Below are 25057 nucleotides of genomic sequence, written 5' to 3' on the forward strand. Positions count from 1 at the left end.
CAAAAATTCACCCAATTTGTCACTCCTGTTTAACCGCCATTAATTGGATTTTCCAAAACTAAAAAATACGTGTTTCTTTATTTTTAAAGGAGATCCCATATACAAATTTTCAGTTCTGTAATATCTTTCGTTTCTGAGATATATGTATCCTCATTCAAGGCATTGAACCCATTTTTCACCCTTTTACACCCCTCCTATTGGGATTTACAGGAAACAAAAAATACGTTTTCCTTTATTTTTAGAGGAGATTCTAACTACCAATTTTTACATCTGTACATTTTAAAGTTTTAAGATGTATACACACTCATTTTAAAAAATTTACCCTCCCTCCTTTTTACCCCCAATATTTGGATTTTCCAAAAACGAAAAAATGCGTGTGTTTATTTATTTTTAAAGGAGATTCTATATACCAATTTTCACATATATAACCTTTAAAAATTTTGAGATAGATACACTCATTTTAAAATATTACTCCCTTTTCACACCCCCCTAAATTGGATTTTCCAGAAACAAAAAAATACGTGTTTCTTTATTTTTAACGGAGATCCCAAACCCCAATTTTCAGGTCTGTAATATCTTCAGTTTCTGATATATAAGTAGCCTCATTAAAGGCATTCAACCACTTTTTAGCCCCTTTTCACTCCTCCTATTGCGATTTTCCGAAAACAAAAAAAATACGTGTTCCTTTATTTTTAATGAAGGTTCTAAATACCAATTTTTACATCTGCAAACTTTAAAAGTTTGGAGATATAGATTCCTTCATTTTAAAAATTCACCCCCTTTTCACCCTCCCATTAATTGGATTTTCCAAAAACAAAAAATTACGTGTTTCTTTATTTTTAAAAGAGATCAAAAGTACCAATTTTCAGGTCTGTAATATCTTCAGTTTCTGAGATATAGGTACCGGTATCCTGATTAAAGGCATTCAACCCATTTTTCCCCATTTTCAAACTTTTTCACCCCTCCTATTGGGATTTTCTGAAAACAAAAAAATACGTGTTTCCTTATTTTTAAAGAAGATTCTAAATACCAATTTTTACATCTGTAAACTTTTAAAGTTTTGAGATATAGAGCAACTCATTTTAAAATTTCACCCCCGTTTTCACCCCCTTAGCGAAGGAATATCCAAAAATCCTCTCTTAGCGAGCACCTACGTCTTAATATGAATATATCCCCAAAATTTCATCTCTTTATGTCCAGTAGTTTTGGCTCGGCGATGATGAATCAGTCAGTCAGTCAGTCAGTCAGTCAGGACAAGTTATTTTATATATATAGATTATATGGTTTTGTCTCTAATGTACAATGAAGCCCAGTTTTAATACCTGGCCTTGCTGTCAGGGGCGCGCAGCTGTGAGGTTGCATCTGGGAGATAGTGGGTTCGAACCCCGATATCGGCAGACCTGAAGATGGTTTCCTGTGGTTTCCCATTTTCACACTAGGCAAATGTTGGGGCCTTAGTTAAGGCCACGACCGCTTTCTTCCTATTCGTAGGCCTTTCCTTTCCCATCGTCGCCATAAGAACTATCTGTGTCAATGCTACATAAAGAAAAATCTTAATTTTAAACTCTATAATTTCAAATTTTATTTTTCCTATTTCTTCTCTCTTTTCAGGTAACAAATAACAGTTGGATAGAGAGAAGGGGAGCTCATCAGCTCTTATTATAATAGTTATTTGAAAACCAAGAGAGATCAGGTACAATAGACATAATGATTTTTAAGATTTGAGTTATGTAGCTTAAACGTTACATTATTACAAAGAGCACTACTGCTGCGATCAATTACAAGTAAGATGACGGGGCTCCAAAATTTACAACATTCGAAAGAGCGTCTTTACTTCACACAATTACCTAGGAGACTAAAAAGACAGAAACAAAGTCACCTCCATACAGGCCATGAAGGGCCTTCCTTGGAGGAGTGGAAGGTAAAGGCTTCCACCATTGTTAACCGCGGCACGTGATGGAGTAGAATGGTTAGCTCTACGCCCGGCCGCCCTTGCCCCCAGGAATTAACCTGGTACGCATTTTTGGTGTAGGCTGAGTGAACCTCAGGGCCATATGCACCTCCAGAAGTGGAAATTTCGTTTCTTAAATTTTACGACTTCCCGACGGGGATTCGAACCCACATCCTTCCGGGCGAACCGAGCACGCCTTTACCGCCTCGGAACTAGGAGACTACTCTCCAAAATTTTTGCAAGATTCTGGCCTCTCACAGGCACAATCTAACTTTTACTTTAGGTCAAATACACACAGTTTTCACCGTCTTATTCGCTCGACAGCCTAAGTTATGTTTAAACAAATATAGTTAAATATAAACAGAGGCAATAAGTGCCCATTCTACCTGGTCTTAATGAAAAAAAGAAAAGATTTAATATGTCGGCCCTAAACCAAAACGTTACGAGGCGAACACTTGCACCCCTTTGAAGTTCACTTGAAAATTCTTAAAACCCTACGTGAGCTTATGGCCCGAAGTTACAGAGGCTAAGCCTATACTACAGAGGTGACTAGATGGAGAGACTGTTTTAAATTACAAAAGGAAGAGATACATTTTAAAGTTTACGAAATCATAGTCACCGCAATACCAAGTTGAATGGGAATTAAAAGCGGGTTCACACTCTTTATTCCCTAAGTTAGAATAAGGTCTTTAGACTTGTTAGATGCCCTTGTTGGCGAGATGTAGTGTTTACAGTGCACTATGTCTTCTGGTATGGGCTACAATAAATTTGTTACTTTCATTGCCCTGTCTCAGTCTCATCCTTCGCTTAGACAATATGAAAGTGACTGAGGTATGAGCGATGCTAGTAATGCCATTCCTTATGCAGCCAGTCCCTGTTATGAATGGTGTGAAAATATCGCTCATAGGATCAGTTGGTGCATTCATTTCAGTGGGCTTGCCCGACTGATATGTAATAGCAACTTCTGGCTCGGTGAGGAAAGCAACGGGAAACTACCTCACTCCTCATTTCCCTAGTATGCCTCTTCAGTGACGCCTAGGCTGTTTAAGGCAGCTGTTGGCGGAGCTGTGGAGGATCAAACCAGCCTTCAGGCTAAATACCCAACATACATAGACTTGTTTGAAAATTTACATTGAAAGATTGAATTTTACATTCCCTTCAAGTCAGCTTTCTGAGACTATTACATGATTCAAAAATGTCTGCCATTACCTTGAGCTGGTGGGCTTTCCACTGAAAGGCTTACCCCCTGCCTTCTCTACGAACACACTCTAAACCTCTTGACCGGAGCTATGAAAAAGGCAACATGGCCCAAAAGTCCCAGCTTTTATAGCGGAGAGGAAGGTTTCAGAACTCTCTGGGCCGAAGGCCTGAACACACCCACTTGATTTAATAAATGTACAAAATCTCCGAATGCCTAAAATTTTAAGGACGGAAGAGACAGAAGTGCTAGTAACATTAGAACACCAACTACAATCTACAAACAATTCAGTTCAAAAAATTACGAATACCAAAATTCTCTTGAAAATTAATGGTCCGTCCTTCCACCAGAGGGGGCACATAAGTCGACAGTAGAGACATCTGAAGACAAAGTTCGAAAATTCTTCGGAGATAAGTTTCACTGGTCATATGGCCATCTGAAAGGCGCTCAATTTAAATGAACGAGAACTATTATTATTATTATTATTATTATTATTATTATTATTATTATTATTATTATTATTATTATTATTATTATTATGATTATTATTATTATTATTATTTTTGATTCGTTATGCCCGACAAGAAGCGCGTTTGAACTTATTAGCACGTTTTTATTTTTCTTCTATTCCCAATATCTCTTTATCCTCTCGCTGTGTTTCTTCTTCAGTCCATCCAGTATTTTTTGACAATCTGCTTTACGTCGCACCGACACAGATAGGTCATTTGTCGACGATGGAGTGGGGAAGTCTAGGAGTGGGTTGGAAGTGAACATTGCCTTAATTAAGGTATAGCCTTAGCGTTTGCCTGGTGTGAAAATGTGAAACCACGGAAAACCATCTTCAGAGCTGCCAACGGTTGGGTTCGAACCCACTATCTCCCGAATGCAAACTGTTAGCTACGTGATCCAAACCGCATAGCCACTTGATCGGTCATCTTCTATTTAGTCGGGTAGCCTATACAGAGTGAATTAAGTTTCTGTGTGTTATTCTACCTTGAATGGTTTCTTTATTTATGCCAATTTCATTTAGGTCTTCACTGATTTCTATTAGCCAACAATTGTGATTTTTCATTGGAAAGACTAAGTTTTAAATTGTCTTTGTGAGCCTGTTATTACTCAATCTATATAAGTGACCATAAGATTGATATCACCGTTTCATAATGGTATCTGTGATTTTTTCTGTAACTTGGTAGGGTAGATTTCGTGTGATTTCTTTTTCATCCAAATTCCATTTTGGCATTTTGATTCTTTGGAGGATTTCCCTTTCTTGCTTTCCGATCTTTAAATCGAGATTTTCCAACAATTATAATAGTTTCAGATGCATAAAGTGCTTCTGTTTTAACTTCTGTGTTATAATGTCGAAATGCTGCCGTTTTTTATTGTATCTGTTCCGAGTAATTTTGTATGCTCTTTGAAGTTTTGCAGTTCTTGTTAGCTTGTTGATTTAACCCTGGTGGTTCAATAATTTCACCTACTGTAGATACTTATATTTATCTACTTGAGCGATATTTCCATGTTTGGTGCTTAACGGCTGCATGTTGAAACTTTATCTAGTCCCTTCCATATTCCTTTTATTATTATTATTATTATTATTATTATTATTATTATTATTATTATTATTATTATTATTATTATTATTATTATTATTATTATTATTATTATTATAGGTAGCCTACGGGGAGAGACAGCGTGATGGAGTGGGGGTGTGGAGTTCGCTCTTAATGGCACCTGAAAACTTTTCTTTTCACGAAACCTTATTTTATATGGGAAAGACCGAGCTCGATAGCTGCAGTCGCTTAATTGCTGCCAGTATCCAGTATTCGGGAGATAGTAGGTTCGAACCCCACTGTCGGCAGCCCTGAAAATGGTTTTCCGTGGTTTTCCATTTTCACACCAGGCAAATGCTGGGGCTGTACCTTAATTAAGGCCACGGCCGCTTCCTTCCAACTCCTAGCCCTTCCCTGTCCCATCGTCGCCGTAAGACCTATCTGTGTCGGTGCGACGTAAAGCAACTAGAAAAAAAAATATATGGGAAAGACCAGCTAATTCCAAAACTTGTACCGGTGGGGATGTGTGTCGCCGGCCGCTACAGATTTTTTAGCATTCTCAACAAAAACTGACCTGATGTCGAGGTTACCGTTAAGTTATAACTCAGAGCGCCTCATATGAAAAAAAGAAATATAGGAAAATTTTGAGCATGAACGGTATTTTTGATGTAACAATTACAGTATTTCCTAGAAACTTGTTTTTATTAGCTATTTCTAATTGGTAATATAGGCTACTACGCCATCATGCCAGGCTTCGGAAGTCTCCGCGCCAAATTCGCACTGAAGGCCACCTGCCGAGAGATGGACTGCTAGATATGTTGTATAAGCCCCACAAAGGCCTAGTTCTCCACCCCTCCCACTCCAGGAGTTGAGGATCTGCAACGGGTCTTTCCAGTTGAACAAAAGGAAGAAGAGTGGCTTTCATCCCTCGAATGACCAGGTAACTGTGAAACAAAATCGAGCGGAAATAACTGCAAGTAAATATAACAAGCCCACTATAAAGCGAGTTGTATACAAGGGGAAGAGGAAAGGAAGAATGCAATATTCTGTGCACCCTCGCTCAAATGAAAAACGATAGTGTTTTATGTCCCTCGTATTTAATATTTTATCAGGATATTTTATCACAATATAAGTCACTCTCATGTCGATCAAAACCGTGTGGATACTCATATCAAATATTAGGCCTGTATGCATAGTTTCAATTGTTTCTGTGAATTTACATAATACCATGCGCTGAAATGTTTTTAGACAACGCATCAAAGGTATTTCATAGATTTTGCAAACCTAGCGTCTGAGAAAGTCCAGAAGTTCAGGGAAAGTTCCACAAGAACCTGCTGCAGGCGAAGGGAATAAGATAGACCTGGTATCAGCATGGAATTGTTGTTGTTCCAGTCGTGGTGAGAAAACTGGGTCGCGGTCATCACGAACTGTATTATGCACTTCACCTGCTAAACCTCAGGAAGAACATACATATTGGACTGCAGCAAATAGTGGATTTAGAAACCTGCAGCCTTACGAGGAAAGTGTTTAATAGGGATTTTGAAGGATCTGAAGAAGATCGGAAGATTAATATGTGTTTCACTAGGCTTCCACAGAAATTCAGCCTAATGTTACTGAAATCCAGAGAAAATTGAGAAAACCTGCATAATAATAATAAAAATAATAATAATTTCTCGTGGCTATTTAGGCCTGGTGCAGCCTTTGTAAGGCAGCTTTACACGTGAAGGTAGACAGTGTCTGTCCTGTGATACTACGTAAATGTGCTTGAGGATAGTGGATTGTAATGTAGGCCTGTTGTTGTGTGGGACAGACGTGAAACGGTCAGCACACACAGTCTTCGAAACATTGGAATTAACCGTCGGTTGTAGAATCCTGTAGCCCAGCTAGGAATCGAATCCAGGATCCTTCGGACCAAACGCCAGCATTTTACCACTCAGCAACTGCAAAGGAATTTTATTTCAACTATACCGCGTGCTTTGATCGCAATGGTTAGAAGCCAGTGGCAATGTAACTGAACATTTAAAAAAATCAAGGTAATGGGTCGTTTGGTATTCAACTCCATCAGGTAAATTTTTAATCTGATGGTTAAAGTCTTTCACTGACTTGGGACTGTCATATTTGCGTTTGTCACATTCAGTCTGGTTTCGATCTCCTAGTCTCTTATAAAGGAATGGGCATTTTTTTTTTTTTTTGCTAGGGGTTTTACGTCGCACGGACACAGATAGGTCTTATGGCAACGATGGGATTGGAAAGGCCTAGGAGTTGGAAGGAAGCGGCCATGGACTTAATTAAGGTACAGCCCCAGCATTTGCCTGGTGTGAAAATGGGAAACCACGGAAAACCATCTTCAGGGCTGCCGAGAATGGGATTCGAACCTACTATCTCCCGGATGCTAATTTAAAAGCATCGCGCCTGTACGCGCACGGCCAACTCGCCCGGTGAATGGGCATTTACCGGCTTTCCTATTCAATTTGTTATATGAAGCAGTGATAAAATTTGTTTCCTTTCATACAGTAGTCAAGTCAGTGGGTATTCCGCCGTCTCACGTTTTGAAATATTTCATTTTTAATCTTAGATTTGCGAAGACATTAGTCTTACGAAATAACGTATTTGTTTCGGATTCGAAAATTCAATGTACGTACAGATATAATGTTTTACTATTTGTTTTACGTCACACCACTCAGGTCTTATGAGGCCGATGGGATAGAAAAGGCTAGGACTGGGAACGAAGCTACTATGGCCGTAATTAAGGTAAAACCTCAGTATTTGCCTGGTGTGAAAATAGGAAAAATGGAAAACCTTCTGGGCTCTCGACAGTGGGGATCGAACCCTTAACAGCTACATCACCCAAACCGCTTAGCCACTCGCTCGGTACTTATAGAATTATGTCAAATCGGGAAATACAATACCGTACGAGATTGTACCTTAAATACGAAATTTGTAATTTATTTCAAGTAATTATTATTTTTGTCTTTCAAAATGCAATGTATAATCATCAAACAAATATTTTTCAAAAAGAATATTTGTGAACTCAAAGTCAAAATATAATTAGTTCTGAATATTTTGCGTTGTGCAAAGCTATGCAGGTAACTACAGAGGCTGCTAAGGCACTTCAGGCTTAGGAAATGTCCATGCTGCTGATTGCTGTGAGATACACACATTTTCGTTGTGATTTTACCTTCATGTTTTGAGCATATAAAGACCGTTTGCAGTTATGTCGACGCAGCATTTATCAATAGCGCAGAATCCCTTTCTAAAAATGGACACTTACTGCATTTGATAATATATACTTGATAGCGCTCCAGAAAACTTCACAATCTATCAGATTCAACTCAGATATCGTCATGGATATTGGCAATTGAAAGGTAGCAAGTAAAGTCACTTTTGTACATATGCATAACTGCGCGTTTAAGGGTACTTTTAAGAAGAAATAAATAACGCTGTATAGGTGACCATAACCTGAGCCAGAAGAATTAAATAATGAAAGTTAAAATCTCCGACCCTGCTGGGAATCGATAACCATTTAGCCATGGAGCCGGACTGAGAGGAGGTTGAAAATCGCGTTATTGTCGTGTAGAAAGCTAACAGAGTTTGTAGTCTTGTGACTGTCAATATCTTGATCAATGATCAGTCTCTCTTCGTTCAACCAGCAAGCTCGTTCTCTGATCAAACTAGCAGAGTAGCTGCAAAAGTTAATATAACAAACTGAACTCAGACTCATTCAGTGCACGGCTGTAATTAATAGATGAGTGGCGGTCTCCGGATCCAAAACATCGTGGGTTCAAACCCGACAACCCTCTGCGGGTGGGGGATGCACATGTAGAATACACCCGCGGTATCCCCTGCCTGTCGTAAGAGGCGACTAAAAGGGGCCCAAGGGGCTCTCAACTTGGGAGTGTGGATTGGCGACCACGGGGCCCTTACCTGAGTGTTGGCATTGCATCCACTTACTTGTGCCAGGCTCCTCACTTTCGTCTATCCTGTCCGACCTCCCTTGGTCAACTCTTGTTCTTTTCCGACTCCGACGGTATTAGAGCATTCGAGGCCTAGGGAGTCTTTCATTTTCACGCCCTTCGTGGCCCTTGCCTTTCTTCGTCCGTTACTTCATTTTTCGAAGTGACGGATTCCTTTTTTCTTTTTCTCTCTCTTTACGCCCTGTGGGTGTGGGACGCAGACGAATAATACATCCACGGTATCCCCCGCCTGTCGTGAGAGGCGACTAAAAGGGGCGACCAAGGGATGATTGAATTAGAACCATGAAACTACTTTTGATTCGTACCATCATGCGGGGAACACAATGGATTGCCTTTACTTGCGAGTAGTACCACTAAGTACGAAATAGGTTTGTGATTAGTAGCAGTAAAGGGGCTGGCCTGGGGGTTTCCAGTACCCGTGATTAGTACCATTGTGAGCAACACCGCGGGTCTGGGCGTAGCCTGTGGGTTGTACCGCTATATGAACGACACCGTCGGTCTGCGTTGCCTGTAATTGGTGCCCACTATGTGAGGAACACCACGGGAATACCGGCGCCCGTGATTAGTACACCTAGGTGAGGAGCCTCATTGGTTTGCGTTGGCTGTGAGTGGCGCCATTGTGTGAGAAACACCATAGGTCTGCGTTCCCTGTACGAAGTACAATACTTGTGAGTAGTACCATCTTGTGTGGAGCACCATGAGTCTTCGCTACTTTTGATTAGTACCCCAACATGACAAATACCTTGATTCTACTTTACTCGCGACATGTACCATTCTGTGGGGCCTTAGACATGGATTTTTGCACCCCTTTAGACATCAAGCATCATTGTGATATACAAGTGGTATCTTGGTCAGTAATACTATTATTTACGATCTTTTTTTTCTAGTCTGATCCCCTGTTTTTTTGGGGGGGGGGGGGTTCATGTACATCCGTTCATTCTTTATGACATTTTTTATTTTATTTTGTTCAGTGGATGAATTTGAACTTTTTGTTATTTCATTTCGTACCATTAAGGGCCTTTAAACAACAAGCATCATCATCATCAAACCGGACAGATGGTATCACATTTGTAATGGGACGAAAAACAAGTGCATTCATCACTCCATGTCAACCGATGTTGGTATTTATAATAAAAGATCCGTGGTAACACATTTGGTGTTTACCGGAAAAAATGTACACAAAACTCAGCCATAGATTGCCGGAGAGAGTTCTGATTTCTCTGCCACCTGGTAGAGCAAACCAGGACGTTGAAAACGACATGTAAGCAGCCTAAGTGGCCTCAAATGAAAATGTTTGCAAATTATTATTATTATTATTATTATTATTATTATTATTATTATTATTATAAGGGCTGCCTGGCCGAGGCGGTAAAAGCGTGATCGGTTCGCCCGGAAGGACGTAGGTTCGAATCCCCGTCAAGAAGTCGTAACATTTAAGAAACGAGATTTCCACTTCCAAAGGTGCACATAGCCTTGAGGTCCACTCGGCCTACACCAAAAATGAGTACCAGGTTAATTCCTGGGGGCAAAGGTGGCCGAGCGTAGAGCTAACCACTCCACCCCTCCAATGGCCTTCATGGCCTGTACGTAGATGACTTTGCTTTGCTTTTATTATTATTCATTAATTACTTACTTAAATTATTTATTTAAATTTATTTATTTATTTATTTATTTATTTATTTATTTATTTATTTATTTATTTATTTATTTATTTATTTATTTATTTATTTAATTTTATTTTTGCACCAGTTGCCCACTTCACAGCCCAGAAAGTCCCAAAATTCGCAATGCTTGTTCTGAAAAGGTCTCGTTTTCTTCTTCTTCTTCTTCTTCTTCTTCTTCTTCTTATTGGTTTTACGTCCCACTAACTACTTTCGTAAGTTTTGGAAACGCCAAGGGCCCGGATATAGCGACCTGATGGAGATTCTTTACGGGCCCGGTAACGATACGAGGCTGACTCACCTCGGCGCATTCAGATACTACCAAACTGAAAAAAATATCAATCTGATCATTAAATTCATTAAGGGAACGCAGAGGGAGACCTATGTGGTAGGTCGTCAAGTATAGATTTCCGAATGCGCTTAGTTCTTTATGGACCGGGCGAGTTGGCCGTGCGCGTAGAGGCGCGCGGCTGTGAGCTTGCATCCGGGAGATGCACTATCGGCAGCCCTGAAGATGGTTTTCCGTGGTTTCCCATTTTCACACCAGGCAAATGCTGGGGCTGTACCTTAATTAAGGCCACGGCCGCTTCCTTCCAACTCCTAGGCCTTTCCTATCCCATCGTCGCCATAAGACCTATCTGTGTCGGCGCGACGTAAAGCCCCTAGCAAAAAAAAAAAAAGTTCATTATGATCTAAGATATGTTTTTCTCATGATTTTACGTCACACCCACTCCGGCAATTCTTATCGAAATGATGAGATAGGACGGGGTTAGGACTGGGAACGAAGCGACCATGGCTTTAATTAAGATACAACCGTGTGTAAAAATAGGGAAATTCGAAAAACAATATCCAGGGCTGTGAGGTTCAAACCCACTATCTTCTGAATGGAAGCTAACAGCTATACGGCCCGAAATATGCAGCCAACTCCCTTGGTCTATGTCTCTATGTATATATGCATGTAGGTGTGCGTGTTGCATGGAAGATAACATTAACATCTGTAAGCTTAGATAAATGAATAACAACATTATTGTGTTAATTATTTAGGCTTTATTCTAAAATATTGAACTCAGGATGCGCAAGATCTGATGATAAAAACTAAATGCACAATTTCCTTAAATTAATTTTGTAGCTGACTCTTCTGATGTCTATTGAAGTAGGATCACACTCACAACTGAGTAAGCTAACGACTCACAAATATCTACCTTAATGTTATCTTTGAAGTACTTGCAGAATAGACAAGTACTGGCACGCCCATAGTTTAAGAATACAGGCGTATCGTGTGGCAACAAGAGTAATGGATTAAGGATTTCCCAGTTCTAAAAATGGACGTCAAGGAAATTCTTGCCGCTAATTAGAGTAACCTGGCCTGTAACCCAACCTGCGCAATTCTGGATCACACATCTTCTACTGCCAGTAGCAAGACATTCCTTTAATTCCAGTTTCCCACTTCACATACCAACACGGAGAAGCATTCTTGGAAAGGTGAAAATATGTTTATCTTTCTAGGAAAATGCTCTAAGAGGCCACATCAATGTAACTGCGACTTGGACAGAGAATAAGGGTCTGTTCACTCCTTCTGGGCCAGGCATTAGGCTTCGGGAACTAAAGTTTCTGGTGAAACATGGGTATTTTCGATTAGCGATCCCATAAATATGAAGTTTGAATCCCCTCAGAAAAACTGTCTGACCAGCTGCAAGCCCGTTATTGACACGGATACTCCCAGTGTTTCGATATAGATTGTTGTACACGATATTCAGTCGATTTTTGTAACAAATGCTTCATAATAAAAATCTGCCGATCTTGTTTCGTCTGTGGATGGCTGCCCTGGTGAAGCGGGAAGTTTTGTCAGATTCATTACCCCAAATTCATCGGTTTGATTCCTGCGAAGGTCATCATAGGCATTCGCACCCTGCCATTTAAGAAATGTTTTCCGAACGCATCGTTGTTGCCGATTATATATCCTCAGATAGCTAAAGAGAACAATTATAGAACCACAAGCATTTCAAATGTACCGAAGTTCCTTGATGTTGTAAATCCCGGCGTTCAGTTCTCTGATTTTCTTACTTTTTTTTTTCTTTCTTATTTCTATACGATCTTCTTGATTGGACTCGTAATTCCGTCGCTGGTGTTCAATGTTTTGTGGGGCCCCCTAGTCATTATTTCGTATGCCGCAAAGTTGCCCAATTAGGTGATACATTCCGCTGAGGTCAACTTGGTACTTCTTAATAAATTAGTCTTTCGAATATCCTTATATCACTGTTTGCTGTTCTTTCTAGCTGCGTCGTCGATTCTCCAACTGCATCCGGGAGATAGTAGGTTCGAATCCCACTATCGACAACCCTGAAGATGGTTTTCCGTGGTTTCCCATTTTCACACCAGGCAAATGCTGGGGCTGTAACTTAATTAAGGCCACGGCGGCTTCCTTCCAACTCCTAGGCCTTTCCTATTCCATCGTCGCCATAAGACCTATCTGTGTCGGTGCGACGTAAAGCCCTTAGCAAGAAGATTCTCCAACTGAGAGTACATCACCTGCTGTAAAGCACGAATTCATTACAAATGGAAACATGCATAATTTTCAAAAATATTTTTTTTGAAAAGTACACCAATGAAATAGTACGTAAACGTATTACATTGTGGTATGTTGCCTTGTTTTCTACCATTAAAAAAATGTTTAATAGTGCCTTTCCGCAAGGCGAGTGAAACGGCCTCTGACGTAAGCGGCGCGCTGTGACGTCACGATCCAGTACCGCATGGAGCTCTACCAGCCGTTGTGCATCAGCCGTTGCTAAAAGCCGATTGTTTATTATTCATGATCGCGAGTAACTTCGAAATGACAGAAGAAAGGTTCGAAACAGCACAGTCAGACAATCTACCCAGTGTAGATGTCATCATTCTTGAAAAATGTGACTTTTGTGGCCGCAGAAATTCGCGGATAACAAGCAAGTTTGTAAGTGGCGTCTTTTATATACGTGCAATGTACTGTAACCCATAGTATTAGGATAACAACGAACCTGGATAGATATCACATCACTTTCAACATTTCCTTCTAGACTGATTCCCCTATTAAAGAATAACATTACATTTTCGGGCTTTCAGCATTAGTAAAGTAAGAAATCGGATTTCAGCACTAACATAAACATATAGGTAGCATTATAGTACTAGTCCGCTTCTGTGGTGTAGTGGTTAATGTGTGCCACTCCCGGAGGCCCGGTTTCGATTCCCGGCTCTGCCATGAAAGTTGAAAACAAATAGTACGAGGACTGGAACGGGGTCTACTCAGCCTCGGGAGGTCAACTGAGTAGAAGGGTTTCGAATCCCACCTCAGCCATCCTCGAAGTGGTTTTTCGTATTTTCCTACTTCTCCTCCAGGCACCTAAGGCCACGGCCGTTTCCTTCCCTCTTCCTTGTCTATCCCTTCCGATCCTCCCATCCTCCAACAAGGCCCCTGTTGAGCATAACAGGTGAGGCCGCCTGGGCGAGGTAATGGCCCTCCTCACCAGTTTCATCACCATACTCAAAGTCTCAACGTTTCAGGACACTGCCCTTGAAGTGGTAGAGGTGAAATCCCTCGCTGAGTCCGAGAGAAAACCAACCCTGAAGGATAAACTGATTAAGAAAGAAAGAAAGAAAGAAAGAAAGAAAGAAAGAAAGAAAGAAAGAAAGATCATAGTACTATAGGGCTATAATCTATCATTCCCAAAAAAGTATATATTTATGGTTGGGACAACTGGCCTACCCACTTCCAGGGCCCATGAAAGAGAATTAAATATCTTTGTGGAGGGAAAAAGTTAAACATGATAAAGATAAATATGACTTCACAAGTCGGGCTGAGTGGTTCAGACTGTTGAGGTGCTGGCCTTCTGACCCCAACTTGGTTCAGTCCGGTGGTAGTTGAAGGTGCTCAAATACGTCAGCCTCGTGTCCAAGACGTAATTGAAGCATTTAAATAAAGCATTATACATTACAATTTAAAGTTTTACCACTAGAACAGCTGACATGGAAAAGTGATTTGAAAATTCAAACAAATACATCTTACGTTAAAATATTTAAAAATATATATATATAAACTGTAAACCTTTCCGATATATCACCAGCATTTCTCCGGCTCGCCAAAATCCATTTCTTCCTAGTTTTAGCGTCTTTGGAACATTTATAAACAATTTGTTTGGTATGGTATGCGATGTGCTATTGCACATCGGAACTCTACACCATTTATAAGTTTTCTGCCTCACTGTCTGCGCAGGACTCATTTTAAGTCTAAAATATACCACTCAGATTATTATCCAATGTATAGACCTCGAATTTAACCATACTAGACACTAACGTAAAGTAGAAACACGCGAAGTGTATCCTGCTTCTCACAGCACACTATGTGTTATTTCGTCTGCTAATTCAGTCAACCTGTACGATGACGTCAGACCAATGAGATCGCGTGCTTGCGTGACGTGACATTTTCGTAGATTTTTATCACGTTTGGAGTTATTATTTGTACATTCTGATCACATTTTTGAATTCTGCATGAAATTTTGAATCAGATTAGCATATTTTTAATTAAAACCCCGGATCATGCATGTTCCCTAATGTGGCATATAGACCAATTATGTACATTTTTATTCATTTCGCATTTAGTTAGTGCAGTGAGTGTCCGAGGACATGCTCGGCTCGCCAGGTGGCAGGTCTTTATATCTGACGGACCTGCGCGTTGTGGGTGCGAGGGAGAGGGTGAAAACCGGTGTCTGTACGTAGCTTACTCCTGTCGAAAAACACCAAGAGATCTGCTCACGGCTTAACGTCATAATCCGACGGACGAATCATCATCAACAATGGCATATGTTCTAACCTTATATGAACACTACGGAGAAGTTTGAAACTGAATCCAGACTTTTGACACGCAGTTAGCAATTTTACACCACCACCTCTCCTGCTATCCTGCCGGTCAACGTTCTGGTGGTGAATGTTTTCCACCAACGGGACTCGAACTACCTAACCATAGTGTCAGACTTGACGCCTTAACGATCATGGCCAACAGGCCAACTAATTATGTACAGCAACTGGTCTCCAATATTTTGATCTAACCAATATGGCGGCCATGAGTGCCCGCTGGCTTGAACTCCCCCTGCACATTGGCGACACTATTTTATTCTGTGCTTGGTGACCTGAATCTGTGGACACTTTAGAAGAGGGATACGTAGACTGTGAAACTGAGCAAACGTATGCTTCATTATAAAGGCCGGGCTGAATGGCTCAGACGGTTGAGGCGCTGGCCTTCTGTCCCCAAAGTGGCAGGTTCGATCCTGGCTCAGTCCGGTGGTATTTGTAGGTGCTCAAATACGTCAGCCTCGTGTCGGTAGATTTACTGGCACATAAATGAACTCCAGCGGGACTAAATTCCGTTATCTCGGCGTCTCCGAAAACCGTAAAAGAAGTTAGTGGGACATAAAGCAAATAACATTATTATTATTATTATTATTATTATTATTATTATTATTATTATTATTATTATTATTATTATTATTATAATAAAAGAAATTTGAAATGAAATGGCGTATGGCTTTTAGTGCCGGGAGTGTCCAAGGACATGTTCGGCTCACCAGGTGCAGGTCTTTTGAATTGACTCCCTTAGGCGACCTGCACGTCGTGATGAGGATGAAATGATGATGAAGACAACACATGCACCCAGCTCCCGTGCCAGCGAAATTAATCAATGATGGTTAAAATTCCCAACCCTACTGGGAATCGAACCAGGGACTCCCGTGACCAAAGGCCATCACGCTAACCATTTAGCCGTACATAAAGGCAGTTGAAATTTCAATACGACAAGAATTCCTTTTTGAGAAAAATTTACATTACAAAAGCATTTTTTAAATCTGTAGATGGACATACTGTCGAACTACTAGACTGGACTAAGTAGGTAGCATTCTATCATTTGGAGGGGGAGGGGCTAATGCTGGGTGAGTTCAGCTTAGAAAATAGTGTTTCTTGAAGCTAAAGTCGTTCTACGGATTCTGCAATTATAATAAATCTGTGCGGGAAAAATTCGTAATAGGAGCCATATCATATTTTCTGAAATTCATTCTTCTTCCTCCTTACTCGATTTTGGCCAACCTTCGACCACGATAAATAATTGACATGCTGGTTAATCCCTTTTCCTTCTCCCGGAATTTGTTCATGACTTCACTGCGGTTCTTATTCCCCTCCTCTGACCGTATGTTCTTAGACTTTTCATTTTCCTTTCCCTGGACCCCCTTGAACTTATCAATTTTAGCACTAAATATATATATTAAAAATGTTTTTTTGATTGATGCCAGCTTCCTCCATGTCTTTTGTTTCCACCCATTTATTAGTTGTATTTTAATCTGATGATTACCGGGCGAATTGGCCGTGCAGTTAGGGACACGTAGGTGTAAGATTGCATCCGGGAGATAGTGGGTTCGAATCGCACTGTTGGCAGCCCTGAAGATGGTTTTTCGTGGTTTCCCATTTTCACACCAAGCAAATACTGGGGCTGCACCTGAATTTAAGACCACGGACGCTTCCTTCCTACTCCTAGGTCTTTCCTAACCCCTCGTCGCAATAAAACATATCTGTGTCGGTGGGACGCAAACCAAATTGTAAAAAAAGTATAATGTTTCATTAAGAACAATTTTATAATTACATTGCAATATTGCAGTTTATAACACAGCTTACTGCTTCCCATGTATTCCACTCCACCAAACTGTTCAGAAGAAAAGGGGTATAACTCATGTTTTATACCACTTTACCTTTCACTACGAGTAAATTAGAAAGGGAGAATATGGTGCCCCAGCTGTCAGGGAACATAAAAATAATTGAATATATAAACAAGTAAAACATCTTTAGTAAATGTAATTCTAACATTTCATCAATAGATTTCATCAAACGCAGAATCAGTTATTGTGAAACATGGATTCACATTTATAGAAACGAAAAATCCTTTTTATTTCTCAGAATCGGAACAGTCTACAATCAGGCTGCTGAAGCCTCAACCAATCCACCTACTGCCCCAGTGGTGGAGAATTATTTATAACACATGTGTATTTTTCCTTTTTTAGAATGCAACTTCGACACTTGCCTTCCACAGATTCACATTGTCTTTGGAATTTTTTATAATATTTCATAATGTCAATCGAAAGAAAGGGATCCTGGTTACCGGGTGACATATCTACTGGATACTCACCAGTGCATGAAATAAAAGGTCACGTCCCTGTGGTTCGAATTACACGTAAAACTGGAGGTCCAATGGCTATGATCACTATTTCAACAGTCAGTAAGACTACAAGGTTGCTTGCTTTAAATGGAAACTAGTAACCCAACTTTGTCACCTTTGTCTTGCGTATAGGCCATGGTCACTTTTTAACTCGTATGAATTGTGAATATTCTCTTCACTAATGTAATAATAGGCTACCATCATTGAAGAGTATGATTGTCTTCCCCGGTTGCCGTCAGTCGTGTCCGTCGGATCTTTAGGTGGCTACAGTGTAAGCGTGTTCCTACCTCTGTTACTAAATTTACAGACATATAAAACTGCATTTAAAATGGAAAATTTGGAATTCTGCATTTAACTTGAAAATTATGAAAATTAATATTCATTAAATAAAATACACACTCGTCGGACCTTGTACTCACACTTACTTGTTACCTGCTTACTTACACATACGTTATTTGAAGGGCGCCAGCTGCCACTCAGTGCAGCAATAATAGAATGAGACTCTTGACTATCTATAGGGTGTGGGGTAATAAGCTTACTTTTGACAACATACCATATAAGTTCTGGGAAAAGGAGATTGGCGTTCGGTTTCCCCATTAATTTTGAGGTTAAAATACTTTACTGTCATTTAAATAAAACTATGAATTCGTTTGATAGAACAAAATATATTCTTTAAATAATATATAAAAAAATAGTGAGTCTTGCTGCGATAAAACAGATGAGAATATGAAATTATGACACTGCAACTGAAATAAACTAGGCATGAATTTGAATTCTTCTTGACCGGACATGTAACAATTTATACAAAATATATCCCTCACTGTTTCACTTGACTGTACCTTCGACACTTTGAGTGTAATTACGACGTATTCCTTAAATCTGGTGTTTACTGTAGATGTGTCACGCCTAATTTGGTGATGTATCCATGTAACTGCTTCTTCTCCATATCATCTGACTTCTTTGTAAGTCAATATGGTATTACCTCATAGCAGGTCCAGGGTTGCCCTCTCTGACTCCAAGGTAAGCCCTTGCGTTCGTGTCTTCAACTAAGTAACCGACCAACTAACTTTGGCCTCACTCTCTCAATGACCAATGATTACTGGCTCACTGAGTCTTCTCCATCTCTCGTTCACACTCGTTCACTGACCGACTGAGGCCTCTTCATCTCGTAGACTTCTTCACTGTTCAGCTTCCGTTTAACTAATGACTGACGCTACAATATGCAGCCACCTTTTATAGACGTTGGTTGACACAGCTACGTAATCTCCAGAAATAACAATGACATACTCCCACAACGCCTCAAACTGTTGCATATAATGGTGAAATCCCCTGGGGCTCCCTAAGAAACTCAAAGGAACAGAGCTCAATGCTAAGTGAGCACGATGACGTAGCCATGACGTGGCGATGACTTGGCAGAATCGCCAGTAGTGCAAAATATAACAACGTCACATCCACATCTGATATATCGAAACTCTCACTGTACAGGTATTTCATGTTAATCTACATATGTATATATGCATACACTCAATTACAAATACGCAAGCGAAAAGCAATGCATAATCGAATTGAATAATAATTATAAAAAAATAGTAATCTCACAGATAAAATAATAATAATACGGACATAATAATAATAATAATAATAATAATAATAATAATAATAATAATAATAATAATTGTTACCGTGTTTTGGTGGTAGGTAGAGGTGTAAGAAGGTGCGGGCGTGAATGGGTCTCAAACTACGGAATCAAAGTTAATGTAAAATTTAACAAGGTTATATTTTCTTTTCAATATTAAGTAATAACAAAGAACAGGTACTTAGTAGCCGAAACACAATTTGAAATGTACAATTACAGGGGTTACAGAGTTTGGGCTTCGAGCCCTGAGTTCACAATTCTTGAGCAACTAGCCCAACTTTCCGATATACAAATTTTAACAAAGGGGCAGAAGACCCCAATCAAACCCTGGAGCACTTGCTCCAAATTACACAGTAAAGCCTCCTCGAGGCACACAACACTCCGTTTCCAAAAGAGCCACTCGCTCTTTAATTTAAGCCTCTCCCAGGCCACACCAAACTCCACCTTCAAGTTGTCCTCAACGGACATAAACACAGGGGTAAAATACCCAATCTACTGAGGTCTATTAAATGAAAAGCAGGTTAATTAAATGACCTCTAAAACAATTTGAGAGGAGGCGAACTTGCACTCCTAATACACTTTGATTTTAAGACCTACTTTGGCTCTTAGGCCACTGATGCAAGGGCTAATCCCATACTACAGAGGTGACTTAGAAAAGAACAATTTGTTTTACGTTACCGAAGAATAGGTTCAGAAAAATAAGTTCACCTCAAAACAATATGAGTGGGAGCTCGAGAGGGTTAGCACTCTCTATCCCAGTATGTAGCTTTACAAGAGAATAGAAGAAAAGAGTAGTTACATTTTAGGAAAAGGTTACATGGTAGAACGCTTCGCACCCGCCCCGAGAGTTAAACTGCTGAGCAAGAAAAGAAAGAATTTATTAATCGGCCATTACCTTATTGTTGACCGCTGCCGAAGAAAGAGGCGCTTCCCGCCTCCTGCTATGTACTTAATACACTGAAAGATGGAACAGAAGTGGCCCGGAGACCCTAAAATCAGCAGTTTATATCCTCTCGCGGAAGGTTCTAGGCGTTAGGGGAATGAAAACACCCTCCCTCAACGTTTTTATTGGATAGGACCCCGCAACAGATTCAAGTTGGGGGAAGATACCCCTGATTGGTCAGAAATTAATTAAAGAAATTCGGGATTGGTTAAATACAAAACAAGGGGAAAAGAGAGGGGTATACAGCCAACTTAAACAATGACAGAAAGAAATTTAACAAAGAACAAACTCTTGAAATTAAATTTTCTCCAAAAAAATAGTTCTTTGACTCCTCACTAGGTTGCACTATTGTTGAACTTCAGTAGTGTCCTCTAGAAGAGAGAGTTCACACTTCTTACTTCAAGTGAAACAAAACCACATCAAAAATGACACAGTTCAAAAACTCAAAATTTTCCACGTGGTGACATCTTCTGAGAAAGTAGAGAATTAATAGCGTAGATAAAGTTCAGAGTTCCTCCAGCAGAGGAGTTTCAACTGGCGCACATTTTAAATTAGCGGAGTGGAGGTGTACCGCCCGGTACAGACCTCCCCCCCCAAAAGTTCCTCCAGGGATGACACATGAAGTCAGTTTGAAACAAGTTCCAAGTTATGATGTGAATATGAAGATAGATTGCAGAAGCATTTATGATATTTTCTTAATTTGGTTTGTTTTAGTTTCAAAATTTTGTTGTTGCAGATGAAGAATAGTTTTTAAGTTTGTAGAAGTAGAATTCTGAGGATAAACTTTTAATACTTAAAAGTGATGAAAAATTTTGCAATGTCCACCAAATATTGCTGTTGAATTCCCATGAAACGGTATTAAGGTTGAACAGGAATGTCTATGTAGTTGATGTAGGCTAAGTTTGATGGCCAGACCGGCCGTTACAGCTTGCGTCCAAAGGAAGCCGCTCGGACCCCTCAAGTACCCTGAGATACCGCTCGCCGGCACTATGAGGGGAGCAGAGGTGTTGAAACACGCCGCGCCCGCGGTGAACATATACAGGCTACGGGCAAGTAGCAGGTCGTGCGCCGCACATCAGCCTTGGCCGGGAGGAGAACTCCGGCTCGCCGTGCACATGTCGTCCTCGGGCCCAGTTGCCGCACGGCGCCGCGCGGCTGCGGGGGCACTGAAACATTAAAACTAGGCGGCAGAATTGTGTTGGACCATCATGTATCTTTTGAGGGCACAGGCATGTAGAGAGATTGAGGGGCCAGCGGCGTGGAGATATCCATGGCGTTTCATCTAAGCCAGCCACTGTGTGTAGTGGAGCAGGAGACGGGAGCGTGGTAATGGCCGTGACAAGGACAGGATGGCAGTTTAACAATCGGGGGAGGTTTACAAGAAATGCTTACATATAAAAAAAATAGAAGGAGCAGAATGCCTTAAGAGTGGAACTCAAAAAAAAATATAACCCACATATTCCTTTCAAATTATATGAAGCAAGTTGACACAAAATTTACACTGGTTTCACCTGTGACAGGTGAACCCTAAATATCCTCTCGGTGGCTGGATTGCTTACTAACAACGTAACTGGCGTAAGAAAATCGAGAATGATACAAGGCCCATGAAATCTGGGGGCAAGCTTGCCCGCGGGAACAAAATTCTTGACCATCACCTGGTCACCTACCTTCAAAGGGGTGGGTCTCCGTCCACGATCATACTTTTCCCTAACCTTTTCATGAGATACCATAAGATTGGCTTTAGCCTTCTTCCAAAGATCTTTGATATTATCCGGATCTATTGTCTCGGGTAGAATGTCACTCAGAGACCAGAGGTTAGAGAGCGGCGTGTTGGGAACAAACTTGAACATCAAGGAAGCTGGAGTGAACTTATGAGATTCATGAACCGCCGAATTCAAAGCAAAAGCTAACCAATGCAGGGACGTGTCCCACCTGGAAGGATCTTCATGATGATAGGCGATAAGTGCGGACCTGAGATTACGATTAACCCGTTCAGCCAGAGATGGTTGAGGGTAATAAGCAGAAGTGGTAACATGAGAGATGGACAAGTCAAAACAGAATTTACGAAAAAGATTTGATGTGAACGCCTTAGCATTATCAGATACAATATATTGGCACGGACCAAAAGAAGCAAAAATAGAATTTAGACAGGTAATGGTGGACTGAGCGGTAGCCAGCTTAGTCGGAAATAACCAAGAAAATCTGGTAAAACCATCTACACATACAAAGATGAATTTGTTGGCATTTCCCTTCGACTGGGGGAAGGGTCCTACATAATCAATATACAGGCGTTCCATGGGGCGCGACGCTTGATGAGAAGACAAAAGGCCTACTTTAGTGGACATGGTGGGTTTACTGAGCAAACAAGATTTACAAGCTTTTACAAGTTCCCGAATTTCACCGTCCACACCTTTCCAGATGAACCTTTCACGAATCTTTTCACGGGTTTTAAAGATTCCAAAATGCCCCCCCAATGGGGTCTCATGATAGTATTTGAAGATCATAGGCACCAGAACAGCTGGAACGACAACTTTCATCATCTTGTCATGCCTCGAAGGGCAACATAAAACACCATTCCTCAGAACATAAGGGACAACATGTTCCCCAGAAGAAAGGGTTTCCATTATCGGAGCCAGCGTCGGATCTTCACGTTGGTATTTCTCAATATCCCTAAAAAGCATGGGAGCATCTGTTAAAATGGCATTAACACCAGACAGCATGGACTCGGGTGGTGATGAACTGTCGACCTGTTCATGGTTCTCAACGTCGTCTGAAAACATACGGCTGAGTCCATCAGCAACAACATTTTCGGTACCTCTAATATGCCTGACATCAAATTGGAAGGCAGAAATACGGATGGCCCAACGGGCTATACGACCAGTACGACGCGGCCTACCTAAGACCCAGCTTAGGGCTTGATTATCTGTCTCCAGGTCGAATTTGACATGTTCCAGATAGAGACGGAACTTCTCTAAGGCGAATAAGACTGCCAAACCTTCGAGCTCATAGATGGAATACTTGGCTTCTTGAGCCGACAATGTCCTAGACGCATAGGCGATGGGGCGCCTCCCTAGTTCAGTCTCTTGAAGAAGGACTGCAGCTACCGCTGACGACGACGCGTCGGTTTGGACGATGAATTTCTTCGAGAAATCAGGCATAGCAAGTACAGGGGCATTACAAAGTGCTAATTTAAGGTCTTCAAAAGCGGCTTGTTGAGAGGGTCCCCACTCGAATTTGATGCCTTTCCTACGAAGAAGGTTTAAGGGCGCCGCTCTATTAGCGAAGTTAGGAATAAACTTCCTGAAGAAATTCACCATACCAATGAACCTGGCGATGCCTTTAATGTCCTTGGGAGGTTTGAAATCACGGATGGCCTGTGTTCTAGAATGATCGACTGCTACACCATCGGGTGACTCAATATGCCCTAGGAAGGACATAGAGGGCTTAGCGAAGGCAACCTTGGACAACTTAACAGTTAACCCAGCCTTACGAAGGCGATCGAGAACTTCTCGCAGATGATCTAGATGTTCTTCAAAATTCTCCGAAAATACGACGACATCATCCAAGTAGTGATATAAGTACTCAAATTTGATGTCGGAGAAGACCCTATCTAGTAGCCTAGTGAGTACAGCTGCTCCGGTGGGGAGCCCGAAAGGCACGCGGTTGTATTCGTATAAATTCCAGTCCGTAGCAAACGCTGTAAGGTGTTTAGACTCTTCGGCAAGGGGAATTTGATTATAGGCCTGATTCAAGTCCAAGATGGTGAAGAACTTGGCCTTACGAAACCATGAAAAACAAGAATGAAGGTCAGGAAGGGGCACAGATTGCAACACCACCTTCCGATTGAGAGCCCTGTAATCAATGACAGGCCTGAAGCCTCCTTGGGGTTTCGGGACTAGGAAAATAGGCGATGAGTACGCCGACTTAGAGGGCCTAATAATACCATCCTTCAACATCTGATCGATAATTTCTTTCAGAGCCTTCATTTTAGGTGGAGATAGCCTATAAGGTGGAAAACGGACAGGAATTGAATCCGTGACCTCAATTTTGTATTCAATAAGGTCAGTAACACCAAGAGTATCAGAGAACACCTCGGGAAACGACTGACACAGTTTGCGAATACTATCGGCCTGCTCCTCAGGTAGATGTCTAAGGTCTAACAACATCTCATCCTGGGTAGGCGAAATAGAAGAACATGACACAGAATTACACTTTAATAGTGGGATTTTACAACTAGAAGCAAATTTGAATGTGCACAACCTAGACTTGAGATCGAGCACAAGACCAGTGTGAGAAATAAAGTCAGCTCCCAATATAATGGGGCAAGACAATTGCTTGGCCACAAACAATTTAACTTTCCATGTAAACTTAAAAACACGAATTTTGACCAGTAAGGAACCTAGAATTTCTAATGGAGATGAATTAGCCGATACATATGGAACAGGAGAAGAGACATAGTCAGGAAGTTTACAAACCGTTTTCAATTTATAATACCATTCAGCCGAAATAATCGAACAAACACTTCCTGAATCTAAGAGAGCTGTTATAGGCTCGTTATTTAACTCAATCTTAAGAAAAGGAACAGGTGCGGGGGTATCCGCCGCAATCCTAAGACATTCTTTAGGGCATTCAAAAGATGAATTTGAAGGCTGATCGTCCTCTGAATTTACAACCTGTTTACCAGGGGCTGAGTCTCGGGAAGATGGATTAGTCGACTCAGCCGAAGCCACTAGTCACTTTTTGTTATTGGCGTAGGTGGAATTTGCACCAGAAGTTGAGCAGGAGGGGGTGCTATTCGAGTTTGGGCAATTCTTGGCGATATGTGAGAAGGCCCCACACTTAAAACAGCCTTGTGATGACCCGGCTCCATTCCTCGTCCCACTTGACTTGATCAGTGGACACTTGTTGCGCAGATGATCAGG

The sequence above is a fragment of the Anabrus simplex genome, chromosome 4 (assembly GCF_040414725.1).
Source record: "Anabrus simplex isolate iqAnaSimp1 chromosome 4, ASM4041472v1, whole genome shotgun sequence".
Classification (NCBI taxonomy): Eukaryota; Metazoa; Arthropoda; class Insecta; order Orthoptera; family Tettigoniidae; genus Anabrus; species Anabrus simplex.